The sequence below is a fragment of the Rhinolophus sinicus genome, chromosome 13 (assembly GCF_057876585.1).
Source record: "Rhinolophus sinicus isolate RSI-liver-muscle chromosome 13, RSI-T2T, whole genome shotgun sequence".
Lineage (NCBI taxonomy): Eukaryota > Metazoa > Chordata > Mammalia > Chiroptera > Rhinolophidae > Rhinolophus > Rhinolophus sinicus.
This window is the reverse complement of record NC_142513.1, coordinates 25,898,885-25,916,930: the sequence shown is the minus strand read 5'-3', so window position 1 is coordinate 25,916,930 and position 18,046 is coordinate 25,898,885. Positions and strand designations below refer to the sequence as shown.

General features: G+C 41.1%; 1 protein-coding gene across 1 annotated transcript in view; it reads left to right on the top strand.

The window, feature by feature from the left end:
* Positions 1-11,165: 11,165 nt before the first annotated feature.
* The window catches only part of RNF24 (ring finger protein 24), a 71,049-nt gene continuing 64,168 nt past the window's right edge, over positions 11,166-18,046 (top strand). The window contains exon 1 of the mRNA XM_074317736.2: positions 11,166-11,326. The gene's annotated coding sequence lies outside the window, so the exon portion shown is untranslated. The remainder of the gene's footprint in view (positions 11,327-18,046) is intronic.

Genomic DNA, 18,046 nt, shown 5'->3' with positions numbered 1-18,046 from the left:
GGTTCCTTGGTTAAAGTGGTATCTGCTAAGTTTCTCCACTTTTATATTGTTCCTTTATAATTAATAAATATCCTAGGGAGATACTTTGAGATTTTGTTTCTCGTCAAAATTTCACCTACTGATTTTACAACCATCAGTGGATCTTGCTACTTATTACGATAGGGTTTGCCTAAGGGTTATTTTCTTTTTCCCTCATTTTTAAGTTTTAAGTTCTTTTGCACCTCGGTTTCCTCATATGTAAATGGGGATAATAATTTTTCCTGCTAGAGACAAAGAGTAACATTATGTAAGAATCAAAGGATCCATCCACCAGGAAAGTACAAGGATCCTAAATGTGTACATGCCAAAAAGAGCCTCAAAATATATGGTGCCAAAACTTACAGAATTGAAAGGAGAAATACACAAATCCACAATTACAAGTGGAGATTTCCTATTCACAGCAAATGATAAACCTCTTAGAGAATCAACAATGATACAAAACTCAACAACACCATCAACCAACAGGGAGTAATTGGCATATAAAAAATATTACACCACCAATAGCAGAACACACATTCCTTTCAAGAACTCATAGAATATTCACCAAGACAAGCCATATCCTGGGCCATAAAACAAACCTCAACTAATTTAAAATAATTGAAATCATACATACAAAGTATGTTCTCTGATGAAATGAGATCAAACTAGAAATCCATAATGTAAAAACAAAATGAAAATCTCTAAAATTTAGAATCTAAACACACATCTAAATAATCCATGCATCAAAGAGTTCTCAAGGGAAATTTCTAAAATATGTTGGACTAAGTTAAAATGAAAATACAGCATATCAAAATTTGTGGGATGCAAATACAGCAGTGCTGAAAGGAAATTTTAAAGCACTAAATGTTTATATTAAGGAAGAGAAAAAGCCTCAAATCAATAATCTAAGCTCCTACTTTAAGAAATTAGGGGAAAAAAGGACAGCAAGACAAACCTAAATCAAGCTGAAGAAATGAAATAACAAAGAACAAAAATCAATTGAATTGAAAACAAGAGAACAATCACTGAAACAAGAGCTAGTTATTTGAAAATTTTAATAAAGTTTATAAACTTTTAGCAAGACTGAAGACAAGAAGGGAGAAGACAAATACAACCAACGTCAGGAATGGAACAGGATATTACTTCATTCCTAAAGCCATTAAAAGAATACTATGAAACGCTTTATGCTCATATATTTGACAGCTTAAGAGAAATGGACCAATTTCAACTTACCAAACTACCAAATTTCAACCAAGATGAAATAGATAATCTGAATAATCCTATAACCATTAAAGATATTAAATCTGTAATTTAAAACCTCCTGCAAAAGAAACCTCCAAGTTCAGATGGGAATTCTAACAAACAATTAAAGAAGAATTAACACCAAATTTTACACAGTTTCTTCCAGAAAATAGAGTGGGGACATTTCCAGCTCATGTTATGAGGTCAACGTGACTCTGGTACAAAAACCAGACCGAAAAAAAAAACTATATAAAGAAAGAAAGAAAAGGAAGGAAGGAAGGAAGGAAGGAAGGAAGGAAGGAAGGAAGGAAGGAAGGAAGGAAAGAAAGAAAGAAAGAAAGAAAGAAAGAAAGAAAGAAAGAAAGAAAGAAAGAAAGAAAGAAAGAAAGAAAGAAAGAGAAAGCAAGCAAGCTTAATGATGAATAAGTTCTGGGGATGTAATGCACAATATGATGACTATAATTAACAATACCATATTGTATATTTGGAAGTGGCTAAGAGAGTAGATTTTAAAAGTTCACACACAAAAAATTGTAACTATGTGAGGTGATGAATGTGTTAACTAACCTTGTAATAATCATTTTGCAATACATACATATACAAAATTACTATGTTTTACACCTTAAACTCACATAATATTGTATGTCGATTATATCTCAGTAAAGCAGGGGAAAAAATAAAATAAAATTTATATGGAAAGGCCCAGTTTCTAGAGAGATAAAACAAATATGTAAAAGAAGAATAATAAAGTAAGAGAATCAGTCTACCCAATTTAGAGAGTTATATAGCTATAATAGTAACCAAGACTTTATAGTATTGGCAAAGGAATAGACACATACATCAATGGAACAGAACAGAGAACCCAGAAATAGACACACACAAATATGTCCAACTGATTTTTTACAAAGGTACAAAAGCAATTTAATGGAGAAAGGATAGCCTTTTCAGCAAAAGGTACGGGAACAATTGGACACCCAAAGGCAAAACAAAAACAAAAAAATCTTCAACCTAAATATCACAACTGATAGAAAAATTAACTCACAATGAGTCATGGACTTAAATGTAAAATATAACAGTTTAGAAAAATTTTAAGAGAAAATCTTCAGGATCTAAGGCTAGATAAAGAGTTCTTAAACTTGACACCAAAAACAGAATCCATAAAAATGTTTTGATATATTGGACTTCATCAACATCAAAAACTTTTGCTCTTTGAAAGACCATTTAAGAGGATAAAAAGAAACGCCACAGACTGGGAAAAAACATTTTCAAACCACATATCCAACAAAAGATTAGTATTGAGAATATATATGAGGGATTCTCAAAACTCAATGGTTAAAAAAAACACAAATAATTCAATTAGAAAATGGACAAAAGAGCTCACCAAACGTTTCACCAAAGAGGATATACAGAGGCCAAATAAGTACATGAAAAAAAGTTCAATATCATTAGCTATCAGGGAAATACAAAGAAAAACTACAATGAAATATCACTACACACCTACCAGAAAGGCTAAAATTAAAAATTGTGACAACATCAAATGCTGATGAGAATTCAAAGACTCTGGATCACTCAGACATTGCTAATGTAAATGTAAAATCATATAGTCACTCTGGAAAACAATTTGGCAGTTTCTCATAAAACCAAACGTGCAACTTCCATAAGCAATTGCACTCCTTGACATTTACCCCAGAGAAATTATATTCACACAAAAACCTGTACACAAATGTCCATCAGTATTGTATTGTTTTTACTATGCGTAATAGTGGAAACAATCCAGATGTCCTTCAATGGGTGACTTGTTAAATAAACTGTGGTACATCCATACCATGAAATACTACTCATCAACAAAAAGGAACAAATTATTGATACATGCAACAACTTGGATGAATTTCCAGGGAATTATTCTGTGTAAATAAAGTGAATCCCCAAATGTTTCATACTGTATTATTTCCTTTATATAATATTATTGAAATGACAAAATTATATAGATGGAGAATCTATTAGTTGCCAGGAATTAGGGACAGCATGGGGGGGATGGGGGGGGAGGTATGTGGGTGTGATTATAAAAATGCAGCACAAGGGATCCTTGTGGTGATCAAACTGCTCTGTATCTCAACTATAGTGATGATTCCATGAATCTACATATGTGAAAAACTACATAAACCTAAATACACACACGTATGTGCCTGTAAAACTGGAGAAAACTGAGTAAGAGTGGTATGTTGTATCAATGTCAATTTCCTGGCTCTGATACTGTGTTATAGTTATTCAAGATATTATCATGGGGGAAATTGGGTGAAGGATACAAGAATCTTTCTGTATTATTACTTATAACTTCATGTGAATTTACAATTATTTCAAAATTAAAAGGAAAATTTTAAGGAAAGTCCACTAGAAAGAAACCTAGAGGAATGTATCTGAGACAATATAACATGTTTGAAAGAATACATTTGATTTGAGAGCAAGCACTCACCCACACCTACACTAGAATAAATCCTCAAACTGGGTGGTGAAGAGAGCTACGTGAAGGTAGATGGCTGAGAAAAGGAGCTCTACATGCCTTCTTTCCTCAATGAATCCCATATCGATGTGGGAGCTCCAAGTGCAGAGAGAACCCTTGGTAGGGCTCAGGGTTGCAGTGTGAACATGGGAGATTGAACCAGCCCTGTAAGGGTTCCCAAGAGCTAGAAAAGTGTGTACGTAATAAAATGAGTTGAGTACATCTGTGAATAGCCCAGAAAATCTGGCGAGTCCTGGATAATCCAACATGCCCCCTTGGCCCATCACAGAACCTTACAATACCCTGTCAATGAAGAGGAGCACAGGAGTTGGCTGAGAGACACCCAGCTGCCAAGGAGTCATGCAGTCAAGGATAAGAATTGGGCCAGCAAGGACTCTTGTGAACAGACCACCAGACACAAGGTCAAAAGAGCACATCTTTTAGATGCTGAGATGAACAGTGATGATTCAGACAAAACACAGAAATTCTGTGCTGATGTTACTTTGATGTCAGTCAGTTGTCACCCAAGTTTCTGGGAGGCCTTCAGAAATCCAAAGTATTGGTAGATAGTGTTTTGTCTTTATTCTACTTGTCTTTTGAGTAATAGTGTGGCTGGGTATTGAATTCTAGATTAGAAACAATTTTCCTTTAAAATTTTGAAGACGTTACTTTAGTATTCTACCTTCTAGTGTTGATGGAACAGTTCCAGTAAAGAGAAGTCTGAAGCCCTGATTCTTGAGACTTGGCATATAACTTTTTTTTCTTTATTAAACCTTATGGAATCTTCCCTTTGTTCCCAGGGTTCTGAAATTTCACAAATACATGCGTTGGTTGGGCCTATTTTTACCCATTAAACTAGGCATACTGTGGGCCCTTTCAACATGGAAATTTGGTTTTTCAGTTTGAGAAATTTTATTTTTTCTTTTTGATTATCTCATGAATGATTTCCTCCCCTCTCTTTCTGGAATGCCTGTTATTCAGATGTTAAACCGTCTGCACTATTCCTCCTACATTCCTCTTTTCTTTCCTAATTTTTCATTGTTTTGTCTTTTGGATCTATTTTTTGGGAGATAACCCAGACTTTACTTTCCAAACCATCTATTGAGATTTTCATTTCTACTATCATGTTTGTTTTGTTTTTTTTATATTTTGAAAGTTCATTTTTGTTTCCTGTCTTCTAAAATAGCATCTTATTCTTGTTTTATGGGTGTAATATCATCTCTTATCCTTGAGAACAAGTTTTGTTTTTTTCTAAGTTGCTTTTTTTGTTGTTTATTTTTATTGTTAGTTTGCATGTTTATTTTTATTTGTTTTTATTATTATTCTCTGTCTTCCATATCAGCAGTTTTACTCTGGTATCTGGTAAACTTTAGCAGATGTTATTGGTAGCCTGCCCCTACCCACAGCTGCTGTGTTGATTTTTTTTTTTATTAAATTTATTGAGGTGACAATTGTTAGTAAAATTACATAGATTTCAGGTGTACAATTCTGTATTACATCATCTATAAATTGTGTGTTCATCACCCAGAGTCAGTTCTCCTTCCATCACCATATATTCGATCCCCCTTACCCTCATCTCCCACCCCCCTTACCCTCTGGCAACCACCAAACCATTGTGTGTTGATTTTTAATGAATCAGAGTTGCCCCTTCCTCTAGAGAATTGACCTCAGCCAGGAGATGGCTTGTCTGGAAAGTTATGGCCTCCTCCCTGGCCAGTGATTAATACGTGAGCACAAAAAAGCTCTCTTGCTTCAAGGTGAAATCAATTCTGTGATGCAGTTCTCACTCCAGGGATCAGGCTAGACTCCAACTGCAACCAAAGCCTTGCTCAGCTCCTTCCACTGCTGCTTCTGGAGAAGATGAGACATGGAGAGGATTTGGGGGTGGGAGCCCACTCTCAATCAATCATGTGCACCTGAATCCCCATCTCAGCCTCTCTTTATGGGGAACCTAAGACATCATCTTTGGCGGTCTGCTCTTGATTAAGAGGAAAAGCATGAAACGCTTATTGAAAGCTCTGGGTGTGGGAGTCAGACTTGTCAACTCAGAGATTCACTGCAGGGAGACATGGGTGGTCATTTATTGGGAACTCCAATGTTAGTATCCTTAGTTCTTTCCTTTTGAGCTTGTCAGAGTTCCAGAGAAGAGGGGTGGAGTGCGGCTGCTAGTGATTGAGGAAGTGAGCAAAAAAGAAAGCCTCAGTGATCTCAGCCTACAGTAAGCAAATATTCACTAATGCCCCTGTTCTTCACACCAAACCTTTGTCCTCAGCTGTGCCTGGTATCTCCAGCCCAGAGACCCTCTGTTTTACCCTCTCCAGACTAAATCTCCAGTCCTCTGCCTAGTGGGAAATGGGCTCTGCGGCATGGAGGGTATGAGAGAGGAGCTAGGACTTTAAATGTTTCCCAATCACCTTTCACCCAGTTCTCCTGATTTTGGCTTGCTCCGTTCCAGAGATGTCTAAGACTGCCAATTGCTTTTTTTTTTTAATTTTTAGTATTTTGCTATAAAAGTAGGTCTGTTCTTAGCTTTCTCTGGGTTTCAACTTTCTTGAGGCTGCTAAGTCAATTACCATTCATCCTTCTGTTTTCCAGTTTTCAAAATTCTTTTTGCTATTGTCTCTTCTGTTCTCTCTGTCCTCATGAGTTTGTGTCATTAAAAAAATAATAATCCCTTTATAGTAGCTTTAGTGGGTTACAGGAGGGAGCAAAAGTAGATGTGTGAGTTTAATTCACATCATAACCTGGTGTAAGAGAGAAACCTCTGCTTGTATCAGGAAGACATTTCCTCCCAGCATTCCCCTCCTGTGAGTTCCTTTGATGACAGACCAGTGAGAACTCCAGGTAAGGAAGCCAGAGGCCTGCGATGGGAGCTGTCTTCCAGTGAAGGATACTCTCCCCTACAGAGTTCAAGCTTCTTCCCCCTCACCTTCATCCACCTCTGATGGCATAAAGGGCTGAGTCCAGATTATGATCAAATAGATTGAAAAGGTGGAAAGCCAAGATTAACCAGGAAAGCCTGCCTAGAGAATGTGCTACAGTGGTGTGAGAAGCAAAAGATACAGTCTCATCTTTCTAACGACAGCATTCGTCCTTTCTGGCTTTGCTTCTGTGACTCTGCGAGGCCAGAAGTCATTCCAGAAAGCCTGCCTGCTTTCTTGCCCTCTCCCTCTCTCCTGTCCCTTGCTTTGGGATGAGGTAACAGCAGCTAAGAGCTATTTGGGTAGACTGGATAGGTTGAAAAGGGAAGAAATAAACCACTATAGTTCCTTTTTCCTAGAAGAGGTTGTGGGCAAAGATATCATTCTACTTCACTTCCTCTTTTAGGCTCAGACCTGAAAACCCAGAAAAGAGAAAAGGTAGTGGCACAACTGGGTGGGAGAACTTAGGAGAAGCAGGAATTGTGGTGATGGTAGTGGTAGAGGCTGTGTACCCACAGCAGGAAGAGTTGAGCTAAGCACCACACTTTGCTGCACAAATGTAACTTGAAAGTTTCCCAATGGTCATCTACCAGAATAAGCAATGGGAAGTCAGTGCATAAATATTCCAGCCTCCTTCCTCTTTACCTGGGAGGTCAGTGTGAGGGTGTTCCCACAAAGTTTCTCGGAGAAATTTTGAGGAAAGTCCACTCCAGCAGGATGGAGACCCAGTTTCCCATGGCAGTAACTGGCCCATCAACACATCTTAGTATTGGCTTCTCTCCCTTCCGTACCTTGCTTTCCCATTTATTTACTCCTATTTCCTGACATCACCTCCCAAGTAAATTACCTGCATCCCTTATCTCTGGGTCTGCTCTTGGGAGAATGCACACTAAGATAGGAATCCTCCAATCCAAAAGCAAACAAGAGCAGGCTGCATCACCCCTGGGAAATTGTGCCTCCACTTCCTCTCTCTGCGGCTAGTCTCAGCTAGAAGTTTCCTACACGGAATCCTGAGCATTTATATTTTCAGGGTCTCTGAGTTCTATTTGGGTCATTGGTCCTGTGTGTGCCAGAAAGGCAATGTGAACTGTTGGTGGCCGGGAAAACAGAATGCCTAGGTCCCCTCAGACAGGAAACACAGCTCGACCCAAAGCTGCTGTGCACATGGGAACCTATACTTCCTCCCCCCAGTGTATACTGTTTCACAGTCATGAACATACATCCGGCACTGAGAAGCAATTCCATCCCTCCATGGGCAGCGTCACACCCCAGATAGAGGTGCACATGTGCTCTGAGGAGGGGAGGACTGTTAGGAGGGTTCTAGCAGGAGGAGGTCCAGCAGGAGAGTCTTTGAAAATCTTGGATGAAGGGGCTCAGGAAAATAGGACCACACCTCAAGCTCTTAAGAAATGCAAGACTCTTGTGCTGACCCAGTCCACGGGGTCAAAGCATTGAATGGTCAGCCCTTGAAGGAATTCTTCAGAGCACTAGATAATTAAGCAATCAAATGACTGGCACTACAAGGGATGTTTTACTGGGATAGTGCTCACCACTCAATAGATGGGGAAGACAGGCAGACAAGTTGGGCTGTGGACACCTCTGATTTCCAGCTTCTGTCTGAAAGACTGATTTTTACCTTTATCAGTCAGGCAGTCATTCAAAAAAACTTGTATTTAGCACCAGAGCCAAGATGACTAAAACCAGCCTCTGCCCCCACTACAGTTACCATCCAGAAAGCGGCTATTCCAAAATTAGTCACAGACATTTGATTTAAAATTAGATATCATCTCTTTTCCAGAAGATAGAGGAGTCTTGAAGCACTTCTGACCACGTGGGTAAGGGCAGCGTTTTCTGAGGCATGGTTTGGGGATAATGAAAATGCTTTGAAGTAAGTATACTATAGGAAGAAGATGGGAGAGGACAGGGGGCAGGGGAGATAGAGAGAAAGAGGGACATCCTCTGAAGTCCTAAACAGTGAAGCCTTTCCTGCCCCTCCCTCCATCACATGGAACAAGGGAACATATTAGCTGGGAAAGCTACTACTTCAAGTCCAGGATGCCTGTGTTTGGGGGACCCACCTAAACTGCCCAGACCTCCCTTAATATACCCACATCCCACCCCCATATGCATTTTACCTAGAGAAGGGAGGTAGTTGAGAATGGAAAGGCAGGGAGTAGAACCTTCTGTATCACTAGACAGATAGAATCATGAACAAGCAGGTGAATCTCCCGGAAATACCAGGAGACCAAAAACTTTGAATTCTCCCCCAAAGGGAATAAGGAACAATCCACTACTAGGGACAGAAGGGCAGGATCCTGTCATTTATGTTGTGGAAACTCTGAGGCCAGGTTCTACCTGTCCAGTCCCAAGGGGAGACTTTCTCCCTGACCCCAAAAGGCCGTTGGGCTGGCTGATGACTCAACAAAATTTTCATAAAATGGGTCTCCCTGAAAATAGCAATTGAGCACAGCCCTACTATTTACATCCTTACATTCCCTCTCCCTCTCTTTCTCCCTCTGTCCTGATTTTCACACGAAAAAAGGACATGAAGCTGGAGTCACTCCACTCTCTACTCTAAGCGAATTTCTAGCTATGCTTTGTAAACAAACAAAATGGGTTTCCAAACACAGCTCAACGGAAGGAAGCCACCAGAAGGGAGGAGAAAGAAAAGGGAGCTCAGCCTTTCTCTCCTCTTTGGATCCTCCCTGACCCACCAGGGAACATCTCCTCCCCAAAAACCATTGCACGCCTACTGTGCACCAGGTCTCGAGGAAGCATTGTTCCTACAGTTGAAGATGCTCACCTTCTGGTGGGGAAGAAAAATATGCAAATGAGTAGGAACCCTAAGTATGCCTGGTGCTGAAAGGAAAGTGAGTACAGGGCACAGGTGAGGAGTCCAAAAGAAAGTCTGTCAACAAGGTGGGGACAGGAAGGAAGACTTCATTAAAAAGTGACTTTTGAGTATTCCTAGATAAGTGTTGCTTTCATAGCAAGAACAGCAAGAACATTGGCACTAAGGGTGAAACACCATGGTGCTGCTCTGGAAATGACTGGAAAATCAGGGTCAAAGTGCCAAGTGGGGCAGGAAAAGAGAAAATGACAAAAATGTGGGCAGGTGTGCATATCATGAAAGTTGATTTGCATGAGCATGGATTGAGACTTCAGCAGTAGCCCTGGAGAGAGAAGAGGAGGCCTGATTTAGACAGAGTGAGCGGTATCAGCAAATCGGAGTTGAGAAGGCCCTCCTGTCTCGAATGAGAGCTAGGAGGGAAAGAAGAGAAGGGCAAAGGACCCCTGATTAGCAGGGGAATAGGTGTTGACAGTCACCTTTAGAGGAAGAGTGGGTCTCCCACACCCTTTTGCCGCACTCTACCTAGTACATGCCTATATCTCACTTGGGGGACTGTGACTATTGGGTAACTTCTTAAGATGTACACTGATGTTTGTCTTTACTTCCCTCTTACATTGGAGGTTTATGGCTTGCCAAAGCAGAAGGAACTTGCCCGCAGGCACTTTCCATGATGACTTTTGCTTCCCAACATTAAGCCACTGAGCTGTTTATGGTTTATGTGAGGGGGCCTGGAAGGTAGCAGAAGAAAGGAAATCCTCAGAGGGGGACATGGAGACTGAGGGAAAGAGGGGCAATCATTTTGTAAGTCCTAAGCTGTAGTGCCCACACACTCAGCTGAGGAGCCTCAGAGGGGTGGCTGAGGCCTGCAGCAGGTTGAGGCATCACCAAAGATTACTGTGGCCCAAGACTGGCAAAGCCAAGGGTCTGGGAACAGGAGGGTGTCTCTGCAGAATACACTGCCTGCTAAACAGAACTCCCCAGATCCTTGGAGATGCATTAAACAGACCCTAGGCCTTGGAATTACAGTAAGGGTTGAGCCCCCTAAAACCGAGATCAGTTTCTAGCCTGCCCTGTGGAATGGGACCTGGGGGCTGAAGGGACAAGGTCAATGCAAATAAACAAAGGAATGCACTCTTTGCTTCACACTTCTCTCCACTACCTGGGCAGATTCTGGGTCTCATTCATAACAGAGGTGCCAGCACTCAGCTGAGAGGACTTGATGCAGGAGAGATAGGTGGAAGAAGGGGGCAGTGTGCACCCTATCTCCATCAAACAAGGGGGCACTCCTGTTCCCCCAGGGGCTGGCAGGCTGCATGCTAGGAAGGAGGTGGCGTTCCAAGATTTCACTTTTAAAATGCTTATAGGACATGCAAAAATACTAAACATATAGAGGGAGTGGGTCTAGCCGCGGCAGGAAAAGTATTAAACAGATTGAGCGAGTGCGTCTATCCTCAACAGCTCCGCCCGTGGGACTTCCCCAGCGGGTGGGGCGGGGCTAGGCTGGACCCAGGAGCACTGCGCCTGCGTACTGTAGACTCTGAAGCTGCGTCCTCAGCGAGGTGGGCGGGGCTGCCCGGGCATCCGGGTCCCTCACCCCGCCCCGCTGCATGAATGAGAGGCGCGGCGCCCGCCCCTCCCCCTCCGGGCCCGCCCCTCGCTGGGGGCCGCCGCGCGCAGTCCGCTGCCGCCACCTCAGCGGAGCTCGGTCCCGACGGACGCTCGCCGCCTGCAGCCCGCCGCCCGGCGCTGACGGTCCCGCACGCCCGCCGCCGCCGCCGCCCCCGGCGCTCCCGAGTAAGTGACCCCGCTAGAGCCCGGGCGCTGAGGCCGTCACCCCTGGGCTAGGGCTTAGATGACAGGGCAGGTCCGGGTTCGGGATGCTGAGGAGACCGCGGGCCCGCGCCAGCCTCCCACACACACACTCGGGGCGCTCCAGCGGGGGGCGGGGAGGAGTGGGACGGCGGCCCTCGGCCAGGAGGGACGCAGAGGAGGGTCAGCCGCGGGCTGGAGGGTGAGTCCCGCACAAAGGGCTGCGCGGGCTGTCACCGGGAGGTCACAGAGGGAAGGTTCGCGACGCCCCGCACGCCCCACTTGCTGGCGCGGGGCGTTGGGCCCCCGGGCGTGGGAGGCGACCGGGATGTGCTGGAAGCCGAGAACGAGGATGGCGAGGACGGCTGCCTCGGTGTTGGCGATGGGAACGCGCCTCGGGGGGCGCGGCGTGGCTGTGTTTTCCTGGTCCCCATCTGCTCCTCCCCTTTCTTTGTGGCATTTGTCTCGTGCCCGTTTGTCACTGTGTATATGGATGTGGTCTGGGGTGCGATCTCTGCCGTCGGCTTCCTCATTAATGAAAGTCAGGTGGTGGCCTCCAGTCTGTGGGTGGGGGGCGCGTGTGCTTCCACAGGCCATAGAATTAAGGACCCTCCTTTGTTTCCGGAGACCTGGTGTGTGTGTGTGTGTGTGTGTGTCCGTCCTATGAAATCATTCAGAGATCAATAAAAGGGATCTGAGGAAAAATGACGTTACTTATCAGACCTTCACCCAATTCTACCTCTGATGTTCTTTCAAACAGTATTTTTGTTGTTGTTGTTTCTTACAGTAAAACCAGTGGGTTTTGTTCATTGGAAATGTATGTCTATATTGTCATGTATCTGTATAGCTAGAACACTGCTTTTGGATTTATTTAACGGTAGTATACTTGTATATATGTACCTGGGGATAATACTCCAGTGCATATAGGGCACCGCTTTCTGGGTTTAGTTCATTGATAATATGTCCCTATACTCATATACACGTCTATAGAAATACTCCAATATATCTAGGACAGTGTTTTCTCAGCTCCTCAGTACAGGCAGATTTTGTTTCTTCCTGCCTCCCTGTTAATAAGAAGGTGGTCCAGCAGGTTCTGTCCACTTCCTTGCTTTTTTTTTTTTCTTAATGCTTTGGCACAGGGTTTTATTTCATATTGCCCTGGCATGTGTCCTTGCTTTGATCTGAATTTTCCTGTGTTCTGTTGTCTGGTTGTGCATCCCAGCTCAATGGCTCCTCTTACAGGACTACTGGAAAACAGAACACCTTTTATCACTGTCCTCATCCCCAGAGAGAGAAAAAAAGCTCTGCAGGTTCCCACAGACTCTGGCTTGGTCAGTAGGACTGACTGCCTAACTTGGTTGTCTTGGTAAAGTTGTGAAGAGTTACAGTTGATGTGGACCAATTAAAAAGAAGTAATTGTGATAGCACCAGCTATTCCTTCCTGTTTCATTTGGACCTTTTTCTCTTTTTCAACCATATTTTATGTTTTAGAAGACAGTTGGTTGCATTTTCAGTTTCTTTTTTACCCTTATAATTTTGCAGAGTGATGGGAAATTAGCTGAAGTTGGTTATGAGAAACAGACCTCCCAAATATATTTTTATTATGATTTTGATTCAAAATAGTGATGGTAAAAAATTAGGAGGAGCTTAGTGGATGATATGAATAATTAAATTGGTTCAGTTTTAAAGTTCTCTTAAAGATTGTTTTTTAATCACATGTATTTTAATTCCTGATAGTTTTCAGTGCAAAATTAAATCTAAACTAAGCAGTCTTCCACAGCATTATTTATATATATATTCCCTCTGTTAAAAATATTTGCTTTTAATTTGAAGGGGAAACTTTCCGTTGGTTATATCAAGATCCAATTATTTTTGGTAAAATTCTTACCTTATATTATCATGGCCAAATTCTTTTATTGTAAAAGTTAAAATTAGTAAAAGTTGACTTTTCAATTTGGAGAAGTTTGGGTTTTATGATGTAGAATTTAAATACATTTTTAATATCAATGAATATAACTCAAAATAAGTTAACTTTAAAGACAAGGGCTTCATTAACTTCCTTAACTAGTGTCACTAATATTGAAGCAACCACAATAATTTTATAAACTGCCTGCATCTGATTTTTTTTAAGTGTCCCCTTGAAACAAACCAAAGGGGAAGTCTTAGATAAACAGAGTAATATAACCGGAATTATCACTGAAATAGGCTTGCATAATGTTGCAATATTGTGGAACTTTAATTTTGCAAGAGTGACTTTGCTATTGTTTGAATCAACAAAGGAACCCAGAAAAATCCTGGCCTTGTTATTCAGCATTCTGTTAACCAAAAGCTTTACCAACTCATAGTTTAGCATTACCTGTATATAGTATGATGATTGAAGAAAAAAATTCTAAAGTAATTTCTGTATCATCAAAATAAACTAAATTATGTTAAATGCTGTTTTAGTAGTAAATGTATTCTTTATATTCATTAGAAATACTAATACTGTTATGTTAGTGATGTTAATAGCATGTTATGGTGATACTTAATTACCCCAAACTGGGATACAATATCCCCTCAACCATGTCTGATAATAAAAAGCAGAATTTTTTTCTATTGAGCATTTTCTGTCAACAGTTGTTTTCTGTTTCAAATGGCAGTATATTCTAAAATCAGTAACAAAGTAATATTATAACATATTAGCTTCAACTGTATGAAATTGCCTTTTTTTTATTGGGCAGTAGTCAAAAATCAGCGATTTCATATGGTTCAACCACTTTCAACTCTCAGCAGTTCCTTCTAATATTTACCTTTATCTTTATTTCATTTTAATGTTTAAACTGCTGTTACTTGATTTTTCACCTTTGGATATTATCTATGGACTTCTGTTTTGGAAGTTGAGGACTTAGTTGTCCCACACAGTTACCCTCCATCCCTCACTCATGCCTATACTTTATATGGTAGTTCTGTTAAGTCAGTATTCAGTAATTATGTGACTGTAACATTGTACCTGTTATTCTCACAATAGCCATGTAGGATACTATTACATTTTCTTTCTTATACAACTTTTGTTTCTCCTAAATTAAGTAATTGCCTCTTTTGTTTGTTTGTTTTTCATTTGCTTAGTTTTCTTGGTACCAGTCACTAATTCATCCTCAAATTCTATGGCAGAACTAATAATCTTTCAATATTTTCAGGTAATCTCTGTTTCATTTCTTTTTTCCTAGCTGTCATCTAAGACTTCCCTTTGTCATCATATTGGGAATTCCCTTTGCCTTCTTCCTGTGTTGAATCCTTTATTTCCTGGATTCTGTGTCTCCCTCATTTTTTAGTAGCTTCCTGAGAAAGGGCAGGTACAAACTCTGAAGTCTTTCCTAAATTCAGAAGTTGCATTTTTGGAAATGTCTTCATTTTACTCTCACACTTGAATGGTGGTTTAGCTGGACATTGAATTCTAGATTAAAAATGGGTGTCCCTCTTTTGAAGGCATTGTTCCATTAGCTTTCAGTATTGCTCTTGAGAAATACAATGCCATTCTAATCCCCATTTCCTTTCTCCTCCCACTTTGGAAGAATTTAGGATCGGTTTATCCCTTATGGTCCTGACATTTCAGGATGCTCCTTGAAACATCTTTTTCTTTCCTTTTGTTCATGGGACAGATAATATTTTCCAAAATGACTATATAGTATATATGTACACACACGCACACACATACACACACACACACACACACACACACACACACACACACACACTCACTGCATCTCACCCAATATGCTATTCTTTATAATGTTGACATGCCTCCATCAAGAGTTGGGGTCTTTGTGTCCTCTCCTTGAACCTGTGCAGACATGAGTGCTCCCCAGAATGTTTGGTCTTGAGCCATGGTTTAGGAGTACAGCTGAATGATCAAGAGCATGCACCTTCCGGGGGGGAAAGGGAGGAGAGCGGACAGGGAGGGGGTAGTGGTAATTTTTATTTTTTACTTTAAAATGGAACCATCACTGGAAATATCAGCACCAGAGAAAGATTCTTCAAGCAGTGAAACGCAGTCACCTCTGGAATCAACGTGAAGGCTAGCAGGTGCATTCTTTTAAATCTAGTGTAGGAAGTGACAGAACCATTCGTGACCAAAAAGAAACAATCTTTTAAGCTTCGTGATTAAATATGTCATGACTAAATAGGACAAATATACTATTTGCAAGAATGTCTGTGATGAGAAGATGGAGACAAATGGAGCTATATAGACCACAGCTTGATTGGACATTGTCAGTGACCTTGTTTTTATCTCATAGATACGTATTTTTAAAAATAATTTTTTACCCATGATTTTTTTTCTACTTACAGCTGCTTTATCCCTCCTCTAGCTTTTCCATGAATACATATGAGTGGCTGAATATTACTGGAGACCTTCAGAGTTGTGACCAAAAATCTGAAGTGGGCTCTCAGCACTGCCCAGGAAAGCTGCCAGATTCCTGATAAGATATTTTTACCTATACCTATTTAATAATTTCTCCCCACTCTTTAAATTCATGAGCAACCCACCCCTCCCCATACTGATAAACAGGCCTCATACTTCATTGAGGGTTTAGAAGTTATCAGACAGATACCCCTCATTTTCACCTCACCAAATCAAGAAATCTACCTTCCCTAGGACCCATGTTTTCTATTTTCTTCCTATCAGAGGCCAATTCCCCTCCCAGCGTATTCCTTCCTCCTCATGCTTACTCAAGACTGGACTCCTGCATTTGTGCCCTCTGTCCTGCATCAGCAGCTCTCCAGAGCGCCATTCATGCAAACATACATGCATTCTCTGATATTGCCCCTCTTTGAAAACAGAATAAAAAATTACAACAAACAACTTTTCCCTGACTTCCCATCCATCCCCTTCTGTGTACCTTCATGGTTAAGTGTCTCAAAAGAGAAGTCTACATTTCCTCCCTGCCTCCTATGTAATACAAATTTTGTTGTTGACCGATTTTTATGTCTCTTACCCCCACCGGAAGGTCAGCTTCAGGAAGACAAGGACCTCATCTGTCCTGTTTACCACTGAGGACAGCAACTGGCACAGTACCTTCTCAATATATGGCCAAAAACGGGCACAACTGACATTTTTAACCTGGTAGAATTAATAGCTCTTTTTAAAAATTTCTAACAAAACCAATTTTCATTTATTTTTTTTAATTATTACCACTTTTAGAGTTGAAAAAAAAATGAAGACAACATTAATCATTAAATTTATCCCTACATTACATTACATGTCATTCTTTCATAAGTATAATTTAACGTTGGCAATCTTGCACCTGGATTCTGGAGTCAGACTGCTTGGAGTTGAATTCTAGCTCTTTCACTCTTTGCCATGTGACCTCAGCAGGTTTCCTAACCTCTCTGTTTCCTCATCTGCAAGATGGAAATAAGTATAGTACCCACGTCAGGGCTGGCCCGGTGCCTCAGGCAGTTGGAGCTCCATGCTCCTAACCCTGAGGGCTGCCGGTTCGATTCCCACGTGGGCCAGTGGGCTCTCAACCACAAGGTTGCCAGTTCAGTTCCTCCGGTCCTACAAGGGATGGTCAGCGGCGCCCCCTGCAACTAAGATTGAACACGGCACCTTGGTTGGAGTGTGTCCTCTCAACCACAAGGTTGCCGGTCCGATTCCCGTGGAGGATGGTGGGCTGTGCCCCCTGCAACTAGAAATGGCAACTGGACCTGGAGCTGAGCTGCGCCCCCCACAACTAAGACTGAAAGGACAACAACTTGAAGCTGAACGGCACCCTCCACGACTGGGATTGGAAGGACAGCAACTTGACTTGGGAAAAAAGGCCTGGAAGTGCGCACTGTTCCCCCATAAAGTCCTGTTAAAAAAGGAAAGAAAAAAAAAAGAGACTATACAGATTAAAAGAAAAAAAAAAAAAAAAGAATAGTACCCACCTCATGTTTGCTTCGTGGGTCAAATGAGATAACATGTAAAAAGCTAAACTCAGTACTTAGCATGGGGGTAAATGTAATGAAGAATAATTATAATTATAGTTATTATTTGTGTAGTTTTCTTCAGTTTCTAACATTTGATCTGACTTGGTGATTGTACTATTTTGTTCAGAGTACTTACATCTCTCATATATTGGCTGTAAATGTGACTCGGCTATTTTTAGTTTTGTTTTTTCTGATTCCTTGCCTCTCTATTCCCCAGGTTACCCCCACGTGATAGATGGGTAAAATGATCTACAGTTGATACATGAGCACCCTATAGCACTTGCTAGCAATTTGGTCATTTGATAAATCATTTTACTCACTTGATAAAATATTTTTATTTCAAGCCAAGTCCTGGTCTTTGTTTATTTGGCTTGCCCAGGAGTGAGGTTGCTTTTTCATGTTATTCCACATTAAGTTTTCTTATTTCTGGAAATGGAACTTTTAAAACAGCCAATACATCATCAACAGATTTTTTATTTTTTCAAATAGCTATAAGACACTGTTGTTTTCACTGTTACTAGCTAGCTGGGAAGATAAATATATGTAGCAATACAAAGTCCACTCTGAGGGCCACATGAGGGATAAAGACAGGCTCTGTTGAAGTTCAGTGTAGGGAGAGTCATGTCCTGCCAGCCTTAAGGGATTCTTACCACTTTTCTGCATGTTAAATTGTTGTAATCTATTCCCTTATTATTTGTCTGGATTTTTATTTTGAAAGTTTGCTTAATAATCATGGGAATAGTTTAGATTTTTAAA